The sequence below is a fragment of the Bactrocera dorsalis genome, chromosome 6, assembly GCF_023373825.1.
Source record: "Bactrocera dorsalis isolate Fly_Bdor chromosome 6, ASM2337382v1, whole genome shotgun sequence".
Lineage (NCBI taxonomy): Eukaryota > Metazoa > Arthropoda > Insecta > Diptera > Tephritidae > Bactrocera > Bactrocera dorsalis.
In genome coordinates, this window is record NC_064308.1 from 20,361,545 (window position 1) to 20,385,690 (window position 24,146).

Here is a 24,146-nt window from a genome sequence, read left to right on the forward strand (position 1 = left end):
GTTTGCGGCGGCTTTGTATATATATATGTATATATATTCTTAATCTGGAGCATTTCTTCTATCAAACCATACCACTTTAAGGCCTGAAGTCGTGGAATGGTATACTAAAGCTTCCCCCTAAGATTTCCATGTTGAAAAATAGTAAGTGTTGCCATAATGAAACATCTAGCAAGCGAATAAAAATTAATACAAAAATAAGATTATACTCCAAATACATAAATCATTATTCCTTTTCTTTATTTCACAATGTTTATCTCAAATTGTACACATTTTTCAATTAATATATTTTTTATTTACACTGTACACATTGAAATATACGAGGTATGACAATGAAGTAATGAGACTGATTCCATATAAACCGTATACAGTAGAATCCGTTTATTATGACTCCGCCTGTATAGACCAACTGGTTACTATGACGTAATTGCACTACGAAGTTTGGTTTTCATATAAAATTCTTTATAAAAAAGTCGAATATAATGACTTCCCTTACAGTGACATGTCGCTTATTATGACCCATTTTTACTAAGTTATGTTCGGTTAGAATGACTGACATGATTCTTTACACCTCCGGCAATGTTCGTTGATTCCCGACGCCGTTCGGCACGTGGCTCGTTTTTGTTTTGAGTCTCACTGAGTAATTGACGCTTGAAGGTCACGCATTGTTTTTTTGTTTGTTACTGTGAAAAAATGTCATCACAGCGAAGTAAAGCATTTACAATTGAGGAGAAAGGTGCAATAATATGCAGATTGGAAAATGGAGAATCTAACTCATGTCTCACAAAGAAATTCGGCGCGTGGGTCATTCGACAATCTCAATGATTTTTAAAAACAAGAACGGCAGCAATCGTTCAATTCAAATGTTTTGAAACCGAAGAGGCTTCGAAAATTACGACAAGAAAATGTTGATCAAGCATTAATTCAGTGGTTTAAAAACATGAGAAACAAAGGAATACCTGTCAGCGGCCCTAGGCTACAGGAAAAGGCAATGGTTTTGCCGCGCGTTGTGGTATTCTCGACTTCCATTGCTCTGCAAGCTGGATCAGTCGTTTTAAAAATCGACATAACATTGTGGCGGGAAAAATATCAGTGTGGCCGAATTTACGAAGACAATTTTCTGATGATGAGATATTTAATGCTGATGAAACTAGACTTTTTTTACAAATTAGTGCCGGATAAAACTTTAAAATTTAAAGGTGAAAATTGTAGTGGAGGTAAGTTGTCGAAAGATAGAATAACTGTCATGGTAGCAGCTAATATGAGTGGCACAGAGAAAAAGAAATTGCTCATTATTGGAAAGTCACAAAAACCAAGATGTTTTCGAAGTGTCAAATCATTACCTGTCGATTATGCTAACAATCGTAAAGCTTGGATGACGTCAGATCTTTTTGAAAAATGGCTTCGTGATTGGGATTGTGATTTGGTGAAGAAGAAGAAAAAGATTCTATAGCTGATTGATAATTGCCCGGCGCATCCAAATGTTACTGATTTAAAGTCTATAACACTTGCTTTCCTTCCGCCGAATACAACATCAGTACTACAGCCAATGGATCAGGGAATAATACGATCACACAAAACGATTTTTAGGAAGAACCTTGTGCTCAAAATGATGAACTTTCATGATGCTAATGAAAACAACTCTTCTACAAAAATAACGGTGCTAGATGCAATTCTGATGGTTAGTGATGCCTGGAATAAAATGTCACAAAGTACCATTCGTAACTGTTTCAAACATGCAGGATGCATTGAAAGCCACGACGGTTTACCTATTCAAATATCAGAACATGAATTCGATGAAGAAGATGACATTCCTCTATCTTTGTGGTCACGAAACCTAAATTCAGATTCTTTAGCAGAACCGGAAATGTGGGAAGATTATGTTGACGTCGATAGCGCTCTCCTCACATCCGAAGAACCCACCGATGAAAATATCGTACAGAACATTAGTGCTAAGAAACAACTCGAAGGTGACGGGGAAGAGGAAGCCGAGGAAGAACCATTACCTACCACAGAAGAGGCATTAAAAGCTGCAGAATTATTATCACGATTTGTTCACAGCAATATTGAAAATGATAATTTGACTGTTTTTACAATAAAATGAAAAAAAGCAGGCAAAAATTACAGATTACTTACAGTAAAATATACTTGTATGTGTTATAATCCTGTACCAACTCACGTCTGACCTGCAGGATTCGCTGGCCAATGGCGAGGTAGCGATCTGCGCCTTTCTTGACATTGAGGGTGCCTTCGACAATGCGTCTCATACAAGCGTGATTAAGGCACTCGAGAGAAGGAGTGTACCCCTTCCGATACGCAGATGGATTGAAACCCTTCTGCGCACTAGGGTAGCAGAAACAATAGTGGGAGAAAGTAAGATTCGTCTTGGCACCACAAGGGGCTGCCCTCAGGGCGGAGTGCTATCCCCTTTGCTATGGAGCCTGATTGTAGACGAATTACTCGAGCTACTCACAAGCAATGGAATCCGCTGCCTAGGGTACGCGGACGACATCGTCATAATGGCGAGAGGCAAATTTGAGAACACTCTCTGTGACATTGTTCAAAGGGGCCTAAACTTGGCAAAGGGATGGTGCAACACGGTAGGGCTTAACATCAACCCAGCGAAGACCACCGTGATCCCATTCACTAAGCGGAGATCTCTTCCGGGCCTGAGATCCCTTACAATCGGAGGCACAGAGGTGGAAATGTCTAAGGAGGTCAAATTTCTCGGCCTCATCTTAGACTCACAGTTAAAATGGAGTAGGCATTTGGACTTAACTTTATCCAAGGCAACTAGAGCGCTAATGATTTGTAGACGCCTAGCCGGCAGATCATGGGGATGCAAGCCAAGCATCATCAGATGGCTGTATACCATGATAGTAAGACCTATCGTCACCTATGGAGCGGTTGCTTGGGCCTCCAAAGCTGCGCAGTCTTCGGTGATAGGAAGACTGTCAAAGCTGCAAAGACTTGCATGTGTCTGTGCTTCAGGGGCAATGCGCACATGTCCCACCGTGGCACTGGAAGTCTTGCTAGAGCTAACACCGCTTCATCAGGTGATCAAGATATCAGCAAAGCACACCATGCTGCTGATGTCAGCAGAAGGCTGTGGAATAGGGAAGATCATGTCCTCTAAACAGATGGACGCCCTAGCGGAGAGCACACCGCTAGCCCTCCTCCCGCGAGATGGTACAACTAAGAAAATAAATCTCAAAAAGAATTTCACAGTAATCCTAGGCAGCAAGATGGAGTGGAATGATTCCACTCTGGAAAAGCTGCTGGAAGACAGTACCATTCAGTGGTACACTGATGGCTCAAAAACACCGGACGGTATTGGGGCAGGTATTGCGGGACCGCGTACTAAGCTGTCCATACCCATGGGCAGCTTCCCAAGTATCTTCCAGGCTGAAGTTTTTGCCATCAGTCAGTGCGCGGAATTAAACCTCAGCCGCAACTATCGCAACCAGCGCATTGCTATTCTCAGTGATAGTCAAGCGGCACTAAAAGCGATCCTATCATACGAGACCAAATCGCTTTTAGTCGAGGAATGTGTAGAAAGGCTAAACCGCCTGTCCCTGTGCAATCGGGTACATCTAATCTGGGTACCAGGGCACAAAGGAGTAGAAGGCAATGAGAAGGCCGACGAGCTGGCACGCACGGCAGCAGCATCCAAGATGTTGGGACCAGAGTCATATATAGCGGTAGGACCCCACACTCTTAAGGAGCTGCTCCGCACGGAGGAAAGAGAGGATAGAGAGCGGCACTGGCGGCAGGCAGCAGGTATGCGCCACGCTAAGCTGCTCCTGGGAGGGTACAATCTCTCCAGGTTTAAAGAACTAATTAACCTACCTCGTGAGAAATTCCGTCTCCTCGTCGCAATATACACCGGCCACTGCAAGCTCAGGAAGCACCTGTCCAATATGGGCATGGTCTCCTGTGCCAACTGCCGGTTCTGCGACCTGGAACAGGAGACACCAGCACACCTTATCCAGGATTGCACAGCAATCTGTGGGAAAAGGCTTAAGGCCCTGGATTCAGTGTATATCAGCAGGGATCACATAACCTCGCTTGAGCCCGGCAAACTACTGGAACTGTTCAGGCTGCTGGGGCTCTGTGAGGTCATGTGATAGAGGAGAGGGCACAATAGACCCTAGGTCGCGGTGCATTACCTCAATTAATAATTCTAATTCTAATTCTAATGTGTTATAATGTGCTGATTACGTGCAATTTTGATTTTGATTTAATATGTATGTATACATACTTAATTACTTTGTTTCTATATTAAAATACTTAAGTACAGACATATTTACAAAAAAGAAGTTTTTCATTTCACAAAACGCTTTGTATGATGTCCGCTTATTATGACGTGTTTGTCAATTCGCGCGGTGTGGCACGGCGCGTTGTCGTGGTGAAGGATCCAGTTACGAGCGATGTCTGGGCGCACACTGTTGACTCGTTTTCGCAATCTTTCGAGTACTTGGCAATAGTAAACTTGATTCTCAGTTTTTCCGGTGGAAAAAATTCTTTGTGGACGATTCCACGGCTATCAAGAAAAGCAATAATCATCGTTTTCATCTTCGACTTGCTCATGCGAGCTTTTTTCGGGCGGGGGCGCGCGGAGACAACCATTGTGAGCCTGGGCACGACTAAGAGCACTATCACCATACACTCTTAGAATAGAATAGAATAGAATTACTTGAGGTATGCACTGCGACCTTGGGTCTATTGTGCCCTCTCCTAGCTCACAAAGACTCACCAAGCCCCAACAAATCGATAAATTCCAGTATTTTGCTGGGAGCTAGTGAGTCGATGTGATCCCTATCCGGAAATGGGTTTCCAAGGGCCTTAGACCTGCGTCTACAGACTGCGATGCAATCGATCAGCAGGTGCTCCGGGGTTTCAGGCTCTCTGTCGCAGAACCGGCAATTGGAGCAAGAGGCAAGTCCCAAGTTGAACATGTGCCTTTTCAACTTGCAGTGGCCGGTGTAAAATGCGACCAAGAGCCTGAGTTTGATCCTAGGGAGGTTTATTATGGATTTGAACCTTTTGAGGTTGTACCCCCCTATCAGCAACTTGGCATGCCTCATGCCCTGCGCCCGTTGCCAATGACCTTCTCTGCCCTCTCTTTCCTCCTTACGGAGCAGTTCCTTTATCGTGTGGGGGCCCACCCCGGTGAATGGTTCGGGCCCTACCATACTTGTGGATGCTGCAGAGCGGGCAAGCTCGTCAGCCAGTTCGTTTCCGGCTATGCCTCTATGACCAGGTACCCAAACTAGGTGCACCTGATTCAATTCCGCTAGGCTGTTTAGCCGTTCCCTGCACTCCTTCACTAGCAGCGATTTGATCTCGTAGCCCGAGATTGCTTTTAGTGCCGCTTGGCTATCGCTGAGTATGGTTATTCTCTCATTACGATAGCCGCGGTGGAGGTTTATCTCTATACACCGACTTATGGCTAGGACTTCGGCCTGGAAGATACTGGGGAATCGACCCATCGGTATGGATAACCTTGCGCGTGGGCCCGCGATCCCTGCACCAATACCTTCCGACGTCTTCGAGCCGTCGGTGTACCACTTCAGTGTACTGTCCCTCAGCAACAGCTCAAGAGTGGAGTCATTCCACTCGCTCTTGCTACCAAGGGTAACCTTGAATTTCCTAGTGAAGTTAATTATCTTAGTAGTCCCGTCCTTAGGGAAGAGGGCAATTGGATTATTGGCACCTATCACCTCCATCCTCTGGGACGAGATTATTTTCCCTTTGCCGCATCCCTCTGACGTTATTTGCAGAAGTGAATGCTTGGCTACTTGGCCGATCACAATGTGGAGCGGTGTGAGATCCATCAGGACCTCCAGCGCCGCTGTTGGGCAGGACCGCATCGCGCCCGTCATGCAAACGCATGCTAGCCGTTGAAGCCTCGATAGTCTCACCACCACCGAGGCCTGTGCCGCAACAGAGGCCCAGGACACCGCTCCATATGTCACTATCGGTCGCACAATCATGGTGTACAACCACCTGACAATCCTTGGCTTGCAACCCCAGGATTTGCCTGCCAGTCGATTGCACACCATTAGAGCCTTCGTCGCCTTGACCATGGTTTGGTCCACATGCTGCTTCCACCGCAAAGTGGAATCCAGAGTGAGACCGAGATATTTAACATTGTTGGTCATCTCAATCACTCTGCCCCCAAGTGTGAGGTTCCTAAGCCCGGGTAAGGATCTACGCCTCGTGAACGGGACGAAGGTTGTTTTCGAGGGGTTGATGCTCAGATCAACTCCCCTGCACCACTCCTTAGCCAGATTTAGCCCTCGTTGCACCAGGTCACAGAGAGTGTCCTCGAATTTGCCTTTCGCTATGATTACTATATCGTCCGCATATCCTTGGCAGCGAATGCCGTTGACGGTTAGCAATGCTAACAGGTCGTCCACGACAAGGCTCCATAGCAGGGGCGATAGTACACCACCCTGCGGACATCCCCTTGTTGTGCCTAGGCGAATCTTAGTACCCCCTGCAGTAGTCTCAGCAATCCTAGTGCGGAGTACCGCCTCTATCCATCTACGCACCGGTGCTTCCACATTCCTACCTTCCAGTGCCATTGCTACACTTCTATGAGAAGTGTTGTCAAAAGCTCCTTCAATATCCAAGAAGGCGCATAGCATGATTTCCCCTTTCTCCAGCGAACTCTCTATCTCGGAGGTCAACTGGTACAGAGCTGTATTAGTTGATCTGCCAGCTCTGTATGCATGCTGAGCTGCATGCAGGGGTGCGTCCCTCAGCGCGTTAGACCTTAAATGATAATCTATTATCTTCTCCATAGTTTTCAGTGGGAAGGAGGTTAGGCTGATCGGCCTGAAGGATTTGGCCAGCGAGTAATCCTTCCTTCCCACTTTCGGTATGAAGATAACCTCAGCTGTTCTCCATGATTCGGGGATGTAGGCCAGCGCCAGGCTCTACCTCAGCAGCCTTATCAGGTGTGGCATTAGAATCTGCTCACCCTGCTGTAGAAGCGCTGGGAAGATACCATCCACTCCCGGAGACTTGAACCTCTCGAACGAGGCTATTGCCCACCTGATCGAGTCCGCAGTAAACAGTTGTTTGGCGATAGCCCAATCAGTGCGGGACGGCCTATGTTCAGTTGAGGGCAGACACCGATAAATCGGGACAGTCTCCGGGAAGTGAGCGCGCAAGAGCTCTTTAGCTCTGTCCTCTGCGCTGGTCGTAAAAGTCCCGTCACTCTTTTTGATGGCTAGCACTGTGTCCGTCTTCCCTTTAGCCAGGCTGCAGCCTGGCCGCTTCTGGTGTAGAGGAGACGTTCTCACAGAATCTCCTAAAGCTGGACTGTTTAGCAGACCTGATCTCTTTATTGTAAAGAGTCAGGTTGCTCCTGTACTCCTCCCAGACCCCTGTACGTTTTGCCTTATTAAATAGGCTTCGTACCTTTTTCCTTAGGTCTGCGAGTTTCCTTGTCCACCAAGCGCAATTGCGCCTGTCTGCGGATACCCCCAAAGGGCAGCTGTCGTTGTACGCATTAATTATGGCCCCGTTGAGCATGGTCATTCTGACCTCAATACCCTGGCCCGTGGCGCTACTGTCAGTCTGCCCCTTCCTCTTCAACTCCTCATCTAGCCTCTCCTGGAAGGTACTCCAATTGGTCCTTCGAGGGTTACGTCTAGGAGGGAACAGCTTGACCTCTGCCCTCAGCGTGAACCTTATAATTCTATGGTCCGACAGGGAGGGCTCCGTTGAGACTCTCCACTGTGAGACCAGCCCTGTTGCAGGCTCATTGCTGAGGGTGATGTCCAGCACCTCTCTCCTGCTTATCGTTATGAATGTGGGTTCACACCCTACATTCTCTACCGCTAAATTACTACCTACTAGATATTCTAAAAGGGACTCACCTCTCGCGTTGCAGTCGGTGCTGCCCCATTCCGTGTGGTGGGCGTTCGCGTCGCAGCCGATGATGAGGGGGAGCTTGTGCAGCCTACAATGCTCCACCAGCCTTTCCACCGCCTCCGGGGGTGCCGTTGCTGCCTCTCCCGGAAAGTATGCCGAGGCTAGGACGAAGTCTTTGCCCTCACTGTCTCTAGCCTGCACCGCCACCAAGTCCTGTGTCAGAAACTCTGAAATGCAAAAGAAATCAATATTGCTTCTGACGACTATACACGTCCTAGGCCTCTCGCTAGAGAGGTCCCAGATTACCTTATTTGTCTCGGTCTTGAGGCCCTTTACCTCTCCTTTGTGTATCCAAGGCTCTTGGATCAGCAGCGTGCCCAGTTTCTCCGCAGTGAACCTGCTTGTTATGACAGCTGAGGCTGCCGCCGCATGATGCAGGTTCACTTGGGCAATTTCCATGTTGACGGCCATCATAAATTGGGCTCGAGGAGGGAAAGATCCTCGACCCCGCCGTCAACCGCGCTGCTGTCGATTGAGCCACCAAGTCCGTCTAGGAGCTCTTGTGTTGAGGGTAGCCCCATGCTCCGGCCATCATCGGGGACGTCGTTTGTCGGTCCTGGCGCTGCCTGTCCAGCTCTGCTCACGCAGGGCTGCTCCGACGACACGTCCACCTCCATCATCGCATCCTCTTGGGCGGATACCGGCACTGCCTGGCTAACGACGCCTTTATCATGTGGAGGCGCGGGCGTCTTGGCTTCTTTGCTCCCGGTGTCAGCAGGCTTGTAGGGCCGCATGACGACCGTGCTATACCTGTAAAACAGGCGGAAGCTCGCGGCCCGGACGTACTTGTACGACTCGTCGTCGATGCATACATTCAGCCTCCATCCCTCCATATCGCCTAGCTTCTCCTTCTTGCTGCTGGCAACACACCATGCCGAGATACTGAGCCCCCTGTTCTGGTTCCTCACCAGGCCCAGGGCGTACTCGTAGGACCTGTCCCCACTCCGAGGGAGGAAAACCGTCATGCTGTGCATGATTGGCACGTCCTCCACCCTCTTCGCGCAGAGGACAGGGCCCGTCCAGCCTCCCAGCTTTGGAGCGTGCTCCTTCAGCCAGTCGACGGACGACTCGTCATAGCAGTCTACCTGCATCATGCCTCCCCTGAAGTCAATACCAAGGAAAGACGCCGTGTATTCGACTCCCCCACACACCTCGTCCATGAGGATGTCCTGCAGCACGGTGAGCTGCTCCGGGTTTAGCGATTCCGCCGGGTATTTGAGAGGCAGAACAGCCATGCGAATGCCCCTAACAGCATCCGCATACCCGCGCCGCCCCTCTTCCACCCGGTGAGAAGCCGGTCCAGAATGTTGGCCCCCAGGTGCTTTCTCGTCTGTGCCCCTCACCCTCTTGGATCGTGGGGGCTCCTGTGGCGTGATTTGGCCGCTTTTGCGTTTTTCGGCCTGGGCACATGTGTCTGCGGGCAATGCCCTGCTTTCGCCCCGCCGTACGGACGGCGTTGTGCTGACCGGGCCACGGCCACTGCTACCGCTGCCCTGTGCTCGAGCTGGCACATTGCTGTCTCGTCCAGTTGCCGGGGTGACATTACTCCATTGGCCCTTGCTCCTGGCTAGAGCCTTCGCCTCCTCCGGGGTTTTCCCATCATGGAGGTGGCGTAAGTACCACCCCATAGTGGAGCCACTCATCCCTCTCCTCCGTGGATCACCGCACCCGCCGGGTCGGCCAGCTTCTGGGAGGGGGCGTTGCCCACCTCTTCTGCGTCTTCTCCTCCTTCTCTTTTTCGAGCCGTCAGGCTCTGCCCGACACGACTAACCAGAGGCTGACCCACTGCACCCTCCGGCGGGGGTCTTGGCGATGTCCTTAGCTGCATCGGCGCTAGTCATTCCCCCCAGGTGAGCTCCGCTGCAAGAGGCCACGTCGTCAACATCCTCCCTGGCGTGCTCCTCGAACAGCGAGCGCTCCTCTGGCGTGAGAGCGGCATAGAAGCTGGGCTTACGCCTGGCCCCTCGACCCCTCTTGCCTTCCGCTGCTCCGACCTCCTTGTCTTTGTCCGCTGCCGTTGTCCCTTGTAGTTGCGCTGTGTCCGTCATCAGTTCCGGTTTCAGTGTTTGTTTTTGTTTTTGCGTAAATTCGTTCATCTTTTTCTTACGACCCTTGGCTCAACAGGGTGAGCTGTCGGGTCTATGGTCTTTATGGGGATCGGGAAGGTCCGCCGCACCAGAGCCCCTTGGCGCGGTAAGGCCACCGTTACTTCCCAATTCGGCCCGGTGTTGGGAAGGCTCCGTTAGAATACAGCCGAATGTTCCTCCTGGCTGCAAATCATCCAGTGGGCACGGGTCGCATGACACCCTGGATTAGGAGGTGGTAGACCTTGGTCGCCGCACGCATGCGGCTTCCGACAACCTGCCTGAATAGTGCTGAACAGCACCATCCACGCCGGTTGGGGGGCGCCGAGTATGCCTTGCGGCTAAGCCTCTGCACCGCGACAAGGTGCCTACCATTAGCAGAGGACCATACACTCTTACAATTTTAGCGTACGTTTCCGAAGCTTTTTCGACCAATCTGACGCAAAATTTTATCGCGACGCGTTGCTGTTGATTTCGTTTTTCCATTTTCGTGACGAGCACTACAAACACACGTCAACTCAATTTGACGCAGCAGGCGAACTAAACAAGCTAGAGCGATGGTACATATATCAATGGAGTGAGAAAGGGAATTTCAAAATCACAGTTTTACCACAAGCGCGGCAATAAAATCAGTCTCATTACTTCATTGTCAAACCTCGTATCTAAATTTTACATTTATTGTACATAAAAAAAATATATATACTTTAAAAACTATTTAGCGCACCTACAGTTTCAAAATATTTGTGACCTTACATTTATGACAAATACTAGTGTTGCCATATTTGTGTAGTGAAAAAAGAATAAAAAAAATTTTCTATTTATCATCTTTATTATTACTTAGTGCAGAAAGAATTTCGTCACAAAAGATCCCTGAACACCCCAGTTTTGGTCCCACCAGGGTTATTTTTCTGAAGCGCGGCCGAAGGCCGCCATTGAAAAAGAGAAAAAAAGGGGTAAATTTTAGAATAGCGTCCTCCGATTTCGGGGTTAAGATGGGTATGTATGGATAGAGAACTTCCTCCAGTTCAAGAAAATTGCCGGCAATATTACGATTTGTTGGTACGGAGGGATAGAGGAGGTCCTCAGGATTAAAAAATGTATACACATATACCGTCCTCAGACTCATAGTTTTCGAGATATTTCACTTTAAAGTTCAAAAAATTTGTAAAAACAATGCTCGTTATTTCACTATGTTCAACCCACTTTTCACACATTTTTCAATTAATATATATTTAATTACACTACACATTCAAGTGTATCAAAAATGTACACTAATTGTATATTTTTTAAGAAAATAAATATGTTTTAAAAACTATTTTGCACATTCAAACTTTCAAGAGATTGGTGTGTTTACATTTATGACAAATAGCAGTGTTTCCATGCTTTGTGTCCTGAAAATATACTCAAAAATGTTTCTGTTTCATATTTAGAGATATAAATGGTTAAAAATGAATTATTGTTTCATATATTTATATGGCTTATTTATTTAATAAACCATACGCCAATCGGCTTTATACATCGAATAGTTAGTAAAAATATACAAAATGATATAGAGATAAGAATGTGGAAAGTGTTATATATACACAATCGGTTGAATGTAAGTAGAGAGTTAGTGGTAGATAAACAGTAAATTTTTGGTTTGCGAGATGAAAGCTTGATATGTCACTCCATAAAAATCAATATCTGCGTGTAATGAGTTTACGAGATTAGCAATCCTATTATTTGGTCCGTGGTATACGTAGTTTCGTTGAGTCTTCGTTGTTTTTAACAGTCTGTTATGCCTGACCGAGAGGCTAGTAGGAGCAAGCTCAAAACTGCTGACTGCTTCTGAGGAGTCAATCAGACCGTTGATAATTTTGTAGAAAAATGCCGCATTAGAAACCTTCCGACGCGAGGTTAAGCTGTTGAGTCTGAAACGGGAGCGGATGTCCTCAGAGGAGAGTCCCTGCATCCTTTACGATTGATGGAACAACAATGTCTTGCAGAATTTGTTTTGTACTCTCTCAACTCTGTTGATGAGTGTATCAGTATGTGGAGACCAGATTACACAGCCATACTCTAGTATTGGCAGTACAAGTGGACGGTATAGAGTGACCAGGGAATTCGGGTTGTTGAAATCAGCGCACTTTTTCGCATTGAAATCAAGATTATTTTTAAGGCACCAGGTTGTTAGGCAGTCGATATCTTGTTGTAGTTGTGACATCGGGATCATTAGAAATAGTTCTGAAAATTTTCAAATCATCGGTATATAGCAGACATTCAGACTGTATATTGTTTACAATGTCATTGATAAAAATATTAAAGAGTAGTAGTCCTAAATGCGATCCCTGAGGAAATCCAGATGTGACCTCATATTCTCTAGACATATGTCCGTCAACCCTGACTTGTAGGAACCTGTCAGTTAAATATGAGTTAAACCAATCCAGTGCGGTGCCATTGACGCCATATTTATTTAGTTTTGAGACGAGTACCATATGGTCGACACGGTCAAAAGCTTTACTAAAGTCGGTGTAGATTGAATGTGCCTTTTTTCCTTTATTCAGTGCGTTGAGTATATAGTTGACATACAGGTAGAGATTTGACACGGTAGATCTGCCACCCACAAATCCATGTTGTTTTGTAGTGATGATATCCTTGAAGGTTAGAGATAGTTGAGGTAGAACCAACTTTTCGAAGAGCTTGGCTAATGCTGATTGGATGCAGATGGGCCTGTAGTTAGTTACTTCAGATCTTAGGCCACTTTTGTGTATTGGACTCACATAAGACAGTTTCCAGGCACGAGGAAAACTACCCGATTGAAGTGAGTAGTTAAAAATTTGAGTGAGAAGCTCACAAAGCTCGATCGCGCAGTTTTTTAAGAAAACGTTTGGTATCCCATCGGGTCCGGCACCTTTATTTGGATTTAATTTGAGTAGCTGCTGCAGAAGATCATTGTATTGGACCTCTAAGCTGTGAACGTTAGTTGACGAACCATTTGAGTTAGCATCAACGAGCTGATTGCCGTTAGTATGTGTGGAAAATGTAGTTTTGAAATATGACGCAAAAAGATTGCTAATACCCGGGCCGGTGTCCAGGACATTGAGGATGGTATATAAATGTTATTTTGTTTTTTATCTTTTATAAATTTCCAAAAAGCATTGGTGTCAGACTGGACCATGTTCTCAACTTTGTATACGTAATTACTGTAACATTCCGCACTGAGTCTTTTGCAGTCCCTCCTTAGAGTACTAAAACGGTTGTAATTGTGTCGGTTTTCCTTTTTCTTGTATTGAGTGTGTGCTGATTTTTTGAGTTTAATCTTGTTTATGAGTTCATAGGAGAACCAGCAGGGATAGGTACTGATAGATTTTTTGTGAACAGGTACATATTGCGATATTCCTACTTCAAGAATATTGTATAACCAATTGACTTTACTTTCAATAGTGTCCAGTGCGTACAGTACCGTCCAATTGACTCTGTGAAAGAAAACGTTGAGGCTGACGTAATCAGCTTTCTTGAATGAGTAAGTGGCTGGATTAAAATGTTCTAAGCTAAGTTGAAATTTTAAATTTACGATGGAGGCCGGATGATATTTGTCCTCAAGAACAAGAGGTAGAGTTTTATCCACGTAACCCTCAACATTGCTGAAACAGAGGTCCAGAAGATTGTTCTGGAGGTTGTTTATGTTGTTTATTTGGATGCATTCCAGTAAAGCAAGTCCATCGTATACAAATTTTTCGCAATCGGCTCTGGGGGTGCTGCTTGACAAGTTGAAGTCTCCTACGATTATTAGCTTTGCGTTATTGTATTTCACATTGATATAGTTTAGAGTTGTAAGTAGTTTACGATAAGTTTCTAGTGTTGTAAGAGGCGGCAAGTATACACATCTAACAATAATATCGAGTACAGTACCTTTGATTTTTACGAATACCAATTCCAAATCTCTTTCATCTGTGGTAATTAAATCAGCATGGATATGACGTTTGACGGCGTTGAAGACGCCACCACCACGATGTAGGCCAATGCATATAGGATCTCTATCTCTTCTAAAAATGGTATAAGTGCTATCAGTCACCTCGCCATCGTTGATTGACGAGTTTAACCACGACTCAGTGATACAGAGTAGATCATGACCACTAGCCGCTGATACTGTCATAAACTTAGACAGCTTTGTCCGAAGGCCTCTGGTGTTTTGGTAATAAATCGGAAGGGTCTTCAGGTTTCTTTTTCTTACTGATCGAACGAAAATTCTTGCTCACTATCTGCGGTACTCCTCGAATGTATTTGATGGTTTTGCTTGTGTCACCATTTTTTCCAAGGGTATCAAGTTCGGATCGTAGCTCACTGTGAAGAGATTTCTGTGCTGGAGTCTGATCAGATTTGAAAGTGACTGTCCTTCCATCACGTTGAAAAAACGTTGAAAACTCCCTAGCATCGGTCGCTGAACGAGTCTCGATGAGCAGGGGACGTGTACGGCCGGTTGCCAGACGACCTAGTCTTCGAACCTTGAGTTGAGGTATCTTGGCAGAGATTTCGGGGGGTAAGACTGCCGAGAGCGAAATTTTGTCGGCTTCCAGTCTGTCACTACCAGCAGCATTAGTAGATTCGGTGATGCCAAGGGCAATATGACATTACTCTCTCGCCTGTTTCGATCGTTCATCTCCCTTATCCTGTCACTCAAGTTAGAATATTTTTTTTTTCAATGGCAACGCTCTGCTTGGTAGCTTGTATACTTCTTTCTTGAGTTCAGCGATACTCTCCCCGATGGTTTGTTTAAAATTATCAAAATTTGGTATTGAATGTTTGAGAATTGTTTTAAATTTATCAATTCCGTCATCTCCGCTAACAACAGGCTCCTCGTCAGATGCAATATTGATGTCTCTTACACTAACCTCAAATTCCCTGCATACGGTGCATCTCCACTGTACACCATGTTTTTTGATATCAGTAGCAATGACATTAAATTCTACATTGCTCAGTTTAAGACATTCAACGTGGTACCATTTTTGACATAATTCACATCTTAGACCTTTTGTATTTTTTCGTACTGGTTCTGAACAGCTACCGCATACACTAGTATCAAAAGAACTATGATCACCCCGATGTTGGACCGACCAGGGTTATTTTTTATTGAAGCGCGGCCGAAGGCCGCCAGTGCCGAAAGTAGTTCGACACAAAAGAACTATGATCACCCCGATGTTGGACCGACCAGCGTTATTTTTTATTGAAGCGCGGCCGAAGGCCGCCAGTGCCGAAAGTAGTTCGACACAAAAGAACTATGATCATCCCGGTGTTGGACCGATCAGCGTTATTTTTTTTTTAAGGCGCGGCCGAAGGCCGCCAGTGCAGAAAGTAGTTCGACACAAAGGAATATTATTTTTTATATTTATTTATCAAATAACAAGATACAAAAACCATTTGTACCATTTTCTCTATATATGTTAAACAGAAAATTGTTTAATAGTTTTTTTCAAAACACAATATGTGGCAACACTGATATTTGTCATGACATGTAAAGAAAAACAAAACAAAATAACAGTGAATTGCATATAAAATTGTGGAACTTTAAAGTGAAAACTATGAGTCTGAGGACGATATATGTGCATTTTTAATCCTGAGGACCTCCTCTATCCATCCATACCATCAAATCGCGGCGTCGAAAGAATTGTAATCGTGCCTAGTTGCCGTTTAACTTATGGTTTTTGAGATATTTGCATTTAAAGTTTAAAAATTCAACTATTTAAAATGCGTGTTTCTCAGATTTATAATGCATTTTTTAGTTATATTTTTAACTTTTATATCCACTAATACTTCACTAATTCGTTTCTAACCAGTTATTTTATATTAGATATTGCAAAAATATCTCTTATTCAACATTTAACCTTTGTTCAATTATTTGTGTTCACACAATAACAAAAAAGTTGTATTCTAACTAATAAACAGTGCTACCTTACGTTCACATTTTACGGAACAACCAAAAGAAATAAAGAAAACAAATAATACCCTAATGAAAAGAAATAAATAGCATAGAATTCTTTTTTGAATTGGCGGTCTTCGGCCGCGCTTAAAAATATAATCCTGGTCGGACCACCACCTGGGCGTGCTCAGTTCTTTTGCGTTAAACTCCTGTAAGCGTTGGTGGCCTTCAACCGTGCTTCAAAAAAATAACCCTGGACGGACAAACACTTGGGAGTGCTCAGTTCTTTCGCGTTGAACTCCTTTTAGCATCCTTCTTTTTTCTTGTTTTTATTCCATTACAAAATATGGTAACACTAATATTTTGCTTGCTTGCAACCATTTTCTTATTGTATGAATAATTGGATTTCAAATAAAGTTTGATATGGGATTAAAGATTATTGCACTATTTAATATAAAATAAATGATTAGAAACGACCAGATATTCAGGGTTATTTTATTGAAGCGAGGCCGAAGGCCGCCAATGCAAACAAAAATATAATTTATCTTTTTTTATATTTATTAAAATATATATGATATATAATCTATATGAATGAAAGAAAAACCCTTTTGATAGTAAACGGAAAATTGTTTGAATAGTTTTTCATAACACAATATGTGGCAACATGGGTATTTGTCATGTATGTAAACACACACACTGTGAATGTTAATTTCTTTATGAAATTTTTGAACTTTAAATACACTAGAAGTCTGAGGTGGGTATATGCGTATACATTTTTTAATCCTGGCTGACTTCGTAAATGCATATTGCAAAGCATAATGAGAAAGCATAATGTTCATTTACAACACTGCTTTATATTCTGACAATGCAGTGTGTTCATTTGCTAATGGCAACTCTTTTTCATGCGCATTAGTTGTCAATTTTACGCATGACAAATTTTATTCATGCATTTGTGTTGGAAATGGCGGTATTATCACCAAAGTAAGTAAAATTAAATAAAAACCCAGAATTTTCTACAAAATTTTCTAATTTTAGCGAAAGGAAATGGACACACGAGCGGAAAATGCTCCTCATTACAACTAGGTTGCGGCATGAAGGAGATTTCATATCAAATAAAAGAAAGAAAAATTCCATTTGGGAGCAGGTTCTCAAAGAAATCAAAGACGTAGGGACAACGTTTCCTTTTACTAAAGATGAAATAATTTGTTTTATGAATATAATGATTACGTATAAACGAATCAAAAAACGAAATCATACCTCAGGAGAAAGTGCCACAAACTGGGAGTATTTTGAGGCGTTGGATGAGGTTTTTGGCAGTCGGAGTTGCGTTCAACTGCCAGAAGACATGACGGAATCTTCAATTGAAAACTTACTGAATACGCTTACAGGTGAAAGCGCCACCTCTTCGGTTACTGAGACGCCATCCAGGAATTTAACACCGACCATTGGTATAAAGCGGAAGAGAAATGATGTGATTGATTTTTTAACAAAAGAATCCGAAAAAGATGAAGCGACAATTCAAAAACTTAAAAACGGAAGAAGACAAAGTATCTATAGAAAGGGAGAAGCTGGAAGAGCTGAAGCAGATTCGCCTCTTATTCGAAAGAATGGCAGAAAAATGAAATGTTTATCTAGGGTATCAACAAGGGTGTTCTGAATAATTTAAATATATGAGTATTATAAGTATTGACTTTATAGCATAAAACTTATTTTAGTTTTTTATTATTTTTGTTATACTATTGGAAAAAATGTACGCGAGATTTTAAAAAGCATTGACTTTTTTCTTTGGTTTATTTAATATTTGCTATTTCTTTATAAGTCTAGCTAATTATGTAAAAAATATAGATTCAAACTTAAAACGGTTTAGAAAGAGCAGAAAAATTCAACTAGAATTTCTAGAAATCTTTCTGGTATTCAGTTTTAAAGACTTTCAAGTTTAGGCGTGAATATTACTAAGGCATTTGTTTTATTAATTTACGCAGAAAAAAGTGTGGCAAGAGCATCTCTTTTAGATTCAGCTTCTCTTCTCTGTCCTGATTGATGTATAGCTTCTTGTGTATTATTATTTTCGTTATCATCCTGTAGGTCTTCATCGTTTTCGCTGTCTGTTCCTTCGTTCATAATAATTATGTTATGAAGTATAATGCATGCCATTGCAATAATTTTCGGAAGGTGCGGGCGCTGCACTTCAATAAATTTTAAAATTCTGAACTTCTTTTTTAAAATACCAAAAGCTTGCTCAACGAAAACGCGAGTTGAACTCAAAACTGCATTAAACTTCGATTGTTGTGTGGATAAAAAGCCATTGTTTCGATAGGGCACCATTAAATTCATCTCGAGTGGATACGCACCATCTCCAAGCAGATGATAGTTGTGAGGTATTACAATAGCTCTATTTGCTATTGATCTTTTAAAGGGGCTGTTTTGCCATACTGCTGCATCATGGCATCTGCCAGGGCAACCTATGAATACATCAGTAAATTTCATTTCACTGTCAGCAATAGCCTGTAATATATTAATTATAACTTTATTATATTTATTATTATTGGACGTGGGTACCATCAATGCAACCCAGAACAAAGGGGAACGGATTGCGGCGACTTGCTAAAAATTTCTCGCTTGTTTTCCTTTGCTCGTCAGGCGTATTTGGAAACTTAATTACCTTGCTTTTCAATCGACAAATAAGATTAATTATCAATATGAACACTTTATATGCAGTACCAATAGCCACCCCAAATCGATCGCTGATATCACGGAATGATGTGTTGTTGCTGACTTTCCAAATAGTTACATATAAGGCCTTATAGAGTGGAATGCTTACTCGACCTTTGGTGCGCAATTTCCAAAAGGACTTGATCATGGTGGCCAATTTCTGAAAAACCTAAATAATTGCAATTCATTGTAAATAAGATTCCCTAAATAGTTGCGCATTAATTCGTGGTTAATGCTTTGCAATATGCTTTGACGAAGTCAGCCCCTCTATCTGCCCATACCTTCAGATCGCGGCGCCAAAAGAATCATAATCGTACCTCGGACGCGAATGGACTTACATTTGTCTACTCTGGTGTTGGTTCGACCAGGGTTATTTTTTTGATGCGCCAATGAAAAAAGAGGTTCAACGCGAAAGTATTTAAAACGCCAAGGTGTTGGTCCAACCAGAGGGTTTTTTGATGCGCGGCCGAAGGCCCCCAATGCAAAAAAGAATTCCACGCGAAAAACGAATAAGGTGTTATTTATTTCCTGCCATTGGGGTATTTTTTGTTTTATTTTTTCTCTTGTAAATAAATTATAAATATGTACATAAGTTAACTCTGAATATTGGTTAGGATGCAACACTTTTATTAGAATTGAATTTATAAGAATTGAACAAACGTTATATATTGAATAAAAGTTGTTTTTGATTTATGTAATGTAAAACAAATGGGTAGGAACGAATTAGTGAAGCGTTCTCCTTCTTCTTCATTGGCGTAGACACCGCTTACACGATTATAGCCAAGTTAACAACAGCGCGCCGGTCGTTTCTTCTTTTCGCAAGGTGGCGCCAATTGGAGATTCCAAGTGAAGCCATGTCCTTCTCCACCTGGTCCTTCAAACGGAATAGAGGTCTTCCTCTGCTTCCCCGGCGGGTCTGCGTCGATTACTTAGAGAACTGGAGTGTTTTCGTCATTTCGGACAACATAAGCTAGCGAGCGTAGCCGCTGTCTTTTAATTCGCTACACTATGTCAATTTTGTCATATATCTCATACATCGAATGCGATATTCGCCGTGGCCAACGCGCAAAGGACCATAAATCTTTCGCAGAACTTTTCTCTCTAAAACTCGCAACGTCGACTCATCCTTTGTTGCCATCGTCCAAGCCTCTGCACCATATAGCAGAACGGGTATTATGAGCGACTCATAGAGTTTGGTTTTTGCTTGTCGAGAGAGGACTTTGCTTCTCAATTGCCTACTCAGTCCAAAGTAGCACCTGTTGGCAAGAGTTATCCTGCGTTGGATTTCTAGGCTGACATTGTTAGTGGCGTTTACGCTAGTTCCAAGATGGACGAAATTATCTACAACTTCAAAGTTATGACTGTCAACAGCGACGTGAGTGCCAAGTCGCGAGTGCGACGACTGTTTGTTTGATGACAGGAGATATTTCGTCTTGTCCTCGTTCACTGCCAGACCCATTTGTTTTGCTTCCTTGTCCAGTCTGGAGAAAGCAGATCTAACGGCGCGGGTATTCAGGCCGATGATATCAATATTATCGGCATACGCCAAGAGTTTTACACTCTTATAGAAGATGGTACCTTGTCTATTTAGTTCTGCAGCTCGAACTATTTTCTCCAGAAGCAGGTTGAAAAAGTCGCACGATAGGGGGTCGCCTTGTCTGAAACCTCGTTTGGTATCGAACGGCTCGGAGAGGTCTTTCCCGATTCTGGCGGAGCTTTTGGTGTTGCTCAACGTCAGCTTACACAGCCGTATTAGTTTTGCGGGGATAACATATTTAGACATCGCGGCATAAAGGCAGCTCCTTTTCGTGCTGTCGAAAGCAGCTTTGAAATCGACGAAGAGGTGGTGTGCGTCGATTCTCCTTTCACGGGTCTTTTCCAAGATTTGGCGCATGGTGAATATCTAGTCGGTTGTTGATTTGCCAGGTCTAAAGCCACACTGATAAGGTCCAATCAGTTTGTTGACGGTGGGCTTTCATGTTTCGCACATTACGCCCGATAGAACCTTATACGCAATGTTGAGGAGGCTAATCCCACGGTAGTTGGCGCAGATTGCGGGGTCTCCTTTTTTATGGATTGGGCATAGCACACTTGAATTCCAATCGTTGAGCATGCTTTCGTCCGACCATATTTTACAAAGAAGTTGAGCATGCTCTTTATCAGTCCTTCGCCGCCGTGTTTGAATAGCTCGGCCGGCAATCCATCGGCCCCTGCCGCTTTGTTCTTCTTCAGGCGCGCAATTGCTGTTTGAACTTCTTCATGGTCGGGTAATGGAACGTCTGTTCCATCGTCATCGATTGGGGGATCAGGTTCGCCTTCTCCTGGTGTTGTGCGTTCACTGCATTCAGCAGGCTGGAGAAGTGTTCCCTCAATAATTTAAGTATGCTCTGGGCATCGGTGACTAGATCACCTTTGGGGTTTCTACAAGAGTATGCTCCGGTTTTGAAAAATTCTGTAAGTCGCCGCATTTTTTCGTAGAATTTTTGAGCATTACTCCGACCTTGCGAGGTAGGCAGCCTGTTTTCTCTCCGCTGCGACATGGCACTCTTCGCCGTACCAGCTGTTCTTTTGCACTTTCCGAAAAGCAATGGTTTCGGTTGCAGCTGTACGTAAGGAGTTTGAAATGCCGTCCCACAGTTCCCTTATACCGAGTTGTTTACGAGTGCTCTCAGAGAGCAGGAGTGCAAGCCGAGTAGAAAATCGTTCGTCTGTCTGTTGTGATTGCAGCTTCTCGACATCGAACCTTCCTTGTGTTTGTTGACGTTCATTTTTTGCTGCATAGAGGCGGGTGTGGATCTTGGCTGCAACAAGATAGTGGTCCGAGTCGATGTTAGGACCTCGGAGCGCACGCACATCTAAAACACTGGAGACGTGTCTTCCGTCTATCACAACATAATCGATCTGGTTGGTAGTTTTTCGATCCGGAGACAGCCAGGTAACTTGATGAATCTTCATATGCTGGAATCTAGTACTACATATAACCATATTTCGGGCCCCGGTGAAGTCGATCAGCCTCAACCCATTTGGGGATGTTTCCTCGTGGAGGCTGAATTTACCGACCGTGCCAAAGATACCTTCTTTGCCCACCTTGGCGTTAAAGTTCGCCAAGCATGATTTTGACATCGTGGCGGGGGCATCTCTCATAAGTGCGCTCCAAGAACTCATAAAAGGCATCCTTGGTCACATCGTCTTTTTCTTCCATCGGGGCGTGGGTTCAGATCAGGGATATGTTGAAGAAACTCGCTTTGATGCGGATTGTGGGTAGACGTTCATTCACGAGAGTGATAATATTCGGCGACGGAGTCTCTCTCCCACCACGAATCCTACACCAAACTTGCGCTCCTTTATATGGCCACTGTAGTAAATGCCACAAGAACCTACTCGTCTCCGTCCTTGCCCTGTCCGTCGCATTTATTGGACATCGATGATGTCAGCCTTTGTTTTCACGAGGATATCAATCAGCTGGGCAGCGGCACCTTCCCAATTAAGGGACAGGACATTCCAGGTGCATGCCCTCAATTCGTAATCCTTATTTCGTTTGCCATGGTCGTCATCAAAAGGGGGATCTCTCATTCGCGGCTGTTGTTCATTTTTTATTGGGAGTGTTTTTTTACGTGGCGGGTCCCAAACCCAGCGCACAACCTCCCCTGCATTGGGTTGTGCCGCCTGCTCGCCTTCTCACTTTAGCTCGCCTTCAAACGGATGTTCTATGACTACCCAGAGGATACTTGGTCAAAGACCGGAAGCCGTGAGCTGCTTGAGTCATATGTAAAAGAATCGTTTCTGGTCACTCCCAAATGAATGGCGATCAGAGAACTTTCGATTCCCACGACAGCCGGTTCTACGCACCGGAATTGACTCGGATTTTATCCGACCAAGGGCTGTTTTTTCGGCGATCTAACCCCGTTTGGATCGGTGAGTATTAATCTGTGTTTGTCGTCATTAGAGCAACGCCTTGCAGCAGGGTTGCTCCGTATCCTCCTGACTCGTGCTGGCATTTAGTCCAACCCGGGCCCGGAGGAATTTTTCTGCTGCGTCTGCGCTAAAAGGCTCCATCCAAACTCCACCTCGGTCAGGTGCAATACATGCAATGGATAGAGCCATCTTAAGACCTGCTCAGGCCTTAAGACCCACAGGGAGTGGACCACGCGTTACGTGGCCCCGTGTTGTCTGCGCAATACTGCGATACAAGCCTCTACGGCTGTGCAACCTGCACACTGTTCGCGCGCCGCGCCGCCACTCAATCAGAGTGGCCAACAAAGGACCTCTACGGTCAGGAGCTCAAACAGGCAACACAGCTCCCACTCTGATAGCTGCGGTCCAAGAAACCAAGCTCAACAGCCGCTCATACCTTCTGAGTTGTGCAGGTTTCAACATCATTCGTAAAGATCGCGAGCGAGATAATGGTGGTGGCCTAGCCTTCATATTGCACAACACCGTGCAGTATCGTCAAATCGATGAAGACATCGACCCCAGGGATACTACCCTAGAATGTCAGGGCATAGCTATCCGGTCAGGCGATGTTGAGCTCGAAATATTTAATATATACATTCCCCCAGTTACATGTTGCCCTACAGGATATCACCCGAATATAGGCGCGCTACTTCGTGGCGAAAACCGTTTGGTACTAGGCGACTTTAACGCGCACCACGATTTTTGGCATTCCTGCCTGTCAAACGATCGTAGGGGAATGGAGCTGGCGGAACAGATTGACGATTCGACATTCTGCACAATGAATGACGAAGCCCCCACCAGAGTTATGGGCACCTGTAATAGCTCGCCGGATATTACCATTGCTAGCGGTGGCCTGATAAACAGCATAACCTGGCGACCTATGCTAACTCTTGCATCAGACCATCTGCCCATAATTATCTCGATCGAGAAGCCTCCCGATTTCGTTTCTGTGGACAACCGTACCTTCATTAACTTCAAAAAAGCTGATTGGGTCGGCTTCATAGAATTCACTGAGAGCACCTTCAACGCTCTACCCATTCCTACGGACGTATGCGTTGGCGAACGTCAATTCCGCAAGGTGATCGCAGCAGATACTGCTCGCTTCATTCCGGCTGGAAGAATAGCGGAAATCCGCCCCAATTTCCCAGCCGAAGCAGCTGTCTTAGCTAATGAGCGCGACACCTTACGCCATGCTGATCCCGGGGATCCCCGAATAAGGGATCTCAATTTGAAGATTCGGCGAATGGTAAATCAACATAAGCGGACGAAATGGATAGAGCACCTGAAGTCCTGCAACCTCTCCACCGGTGTGAGTAAGCTTTGGGCTACTGTCAAAGCTTTGTCTAATCCGAAGAAGCACGACGATCGAGTTGAAGTTCAATTCAATGGTCATACCTCTTCGGACCCGAAGAAGTGCGCGAGCTATTTTAGCCGGCAGTTTACACTGCACCCTTCGGTAGACAAAGCTAAGAGATGTGTTAACCGACGGCTGCGCAAAATGCCAAACAACTGCGCGCCACTTACTTTCATCGATGAGGAGGTTCAGAGTGTCATCT

General features: G+C 44.7%; 2 protein-coding genes across 7 annotated transcripts in view; both read left to right on the top strand.

Moving 5' to 3' along the window:
* LOC105223309 (polycomb protein PHO) overlaps positions 1–24,146 on the top strand; it is a 133,576-nt gene that overhangs the window by 94,935 nt on the left and 14,495 nt on the right. The gene's annotated exons all lie outside the window — the stretch shown is intronic.
* LOC125779305 (uncharacterized) overlaps positions 1–24,146 on the top strand; it is a 71,242-nt gene that overhangs the window by 42,808 nt on the left and 4,288 nt on the right. The window lies entirely within an intron of this gene.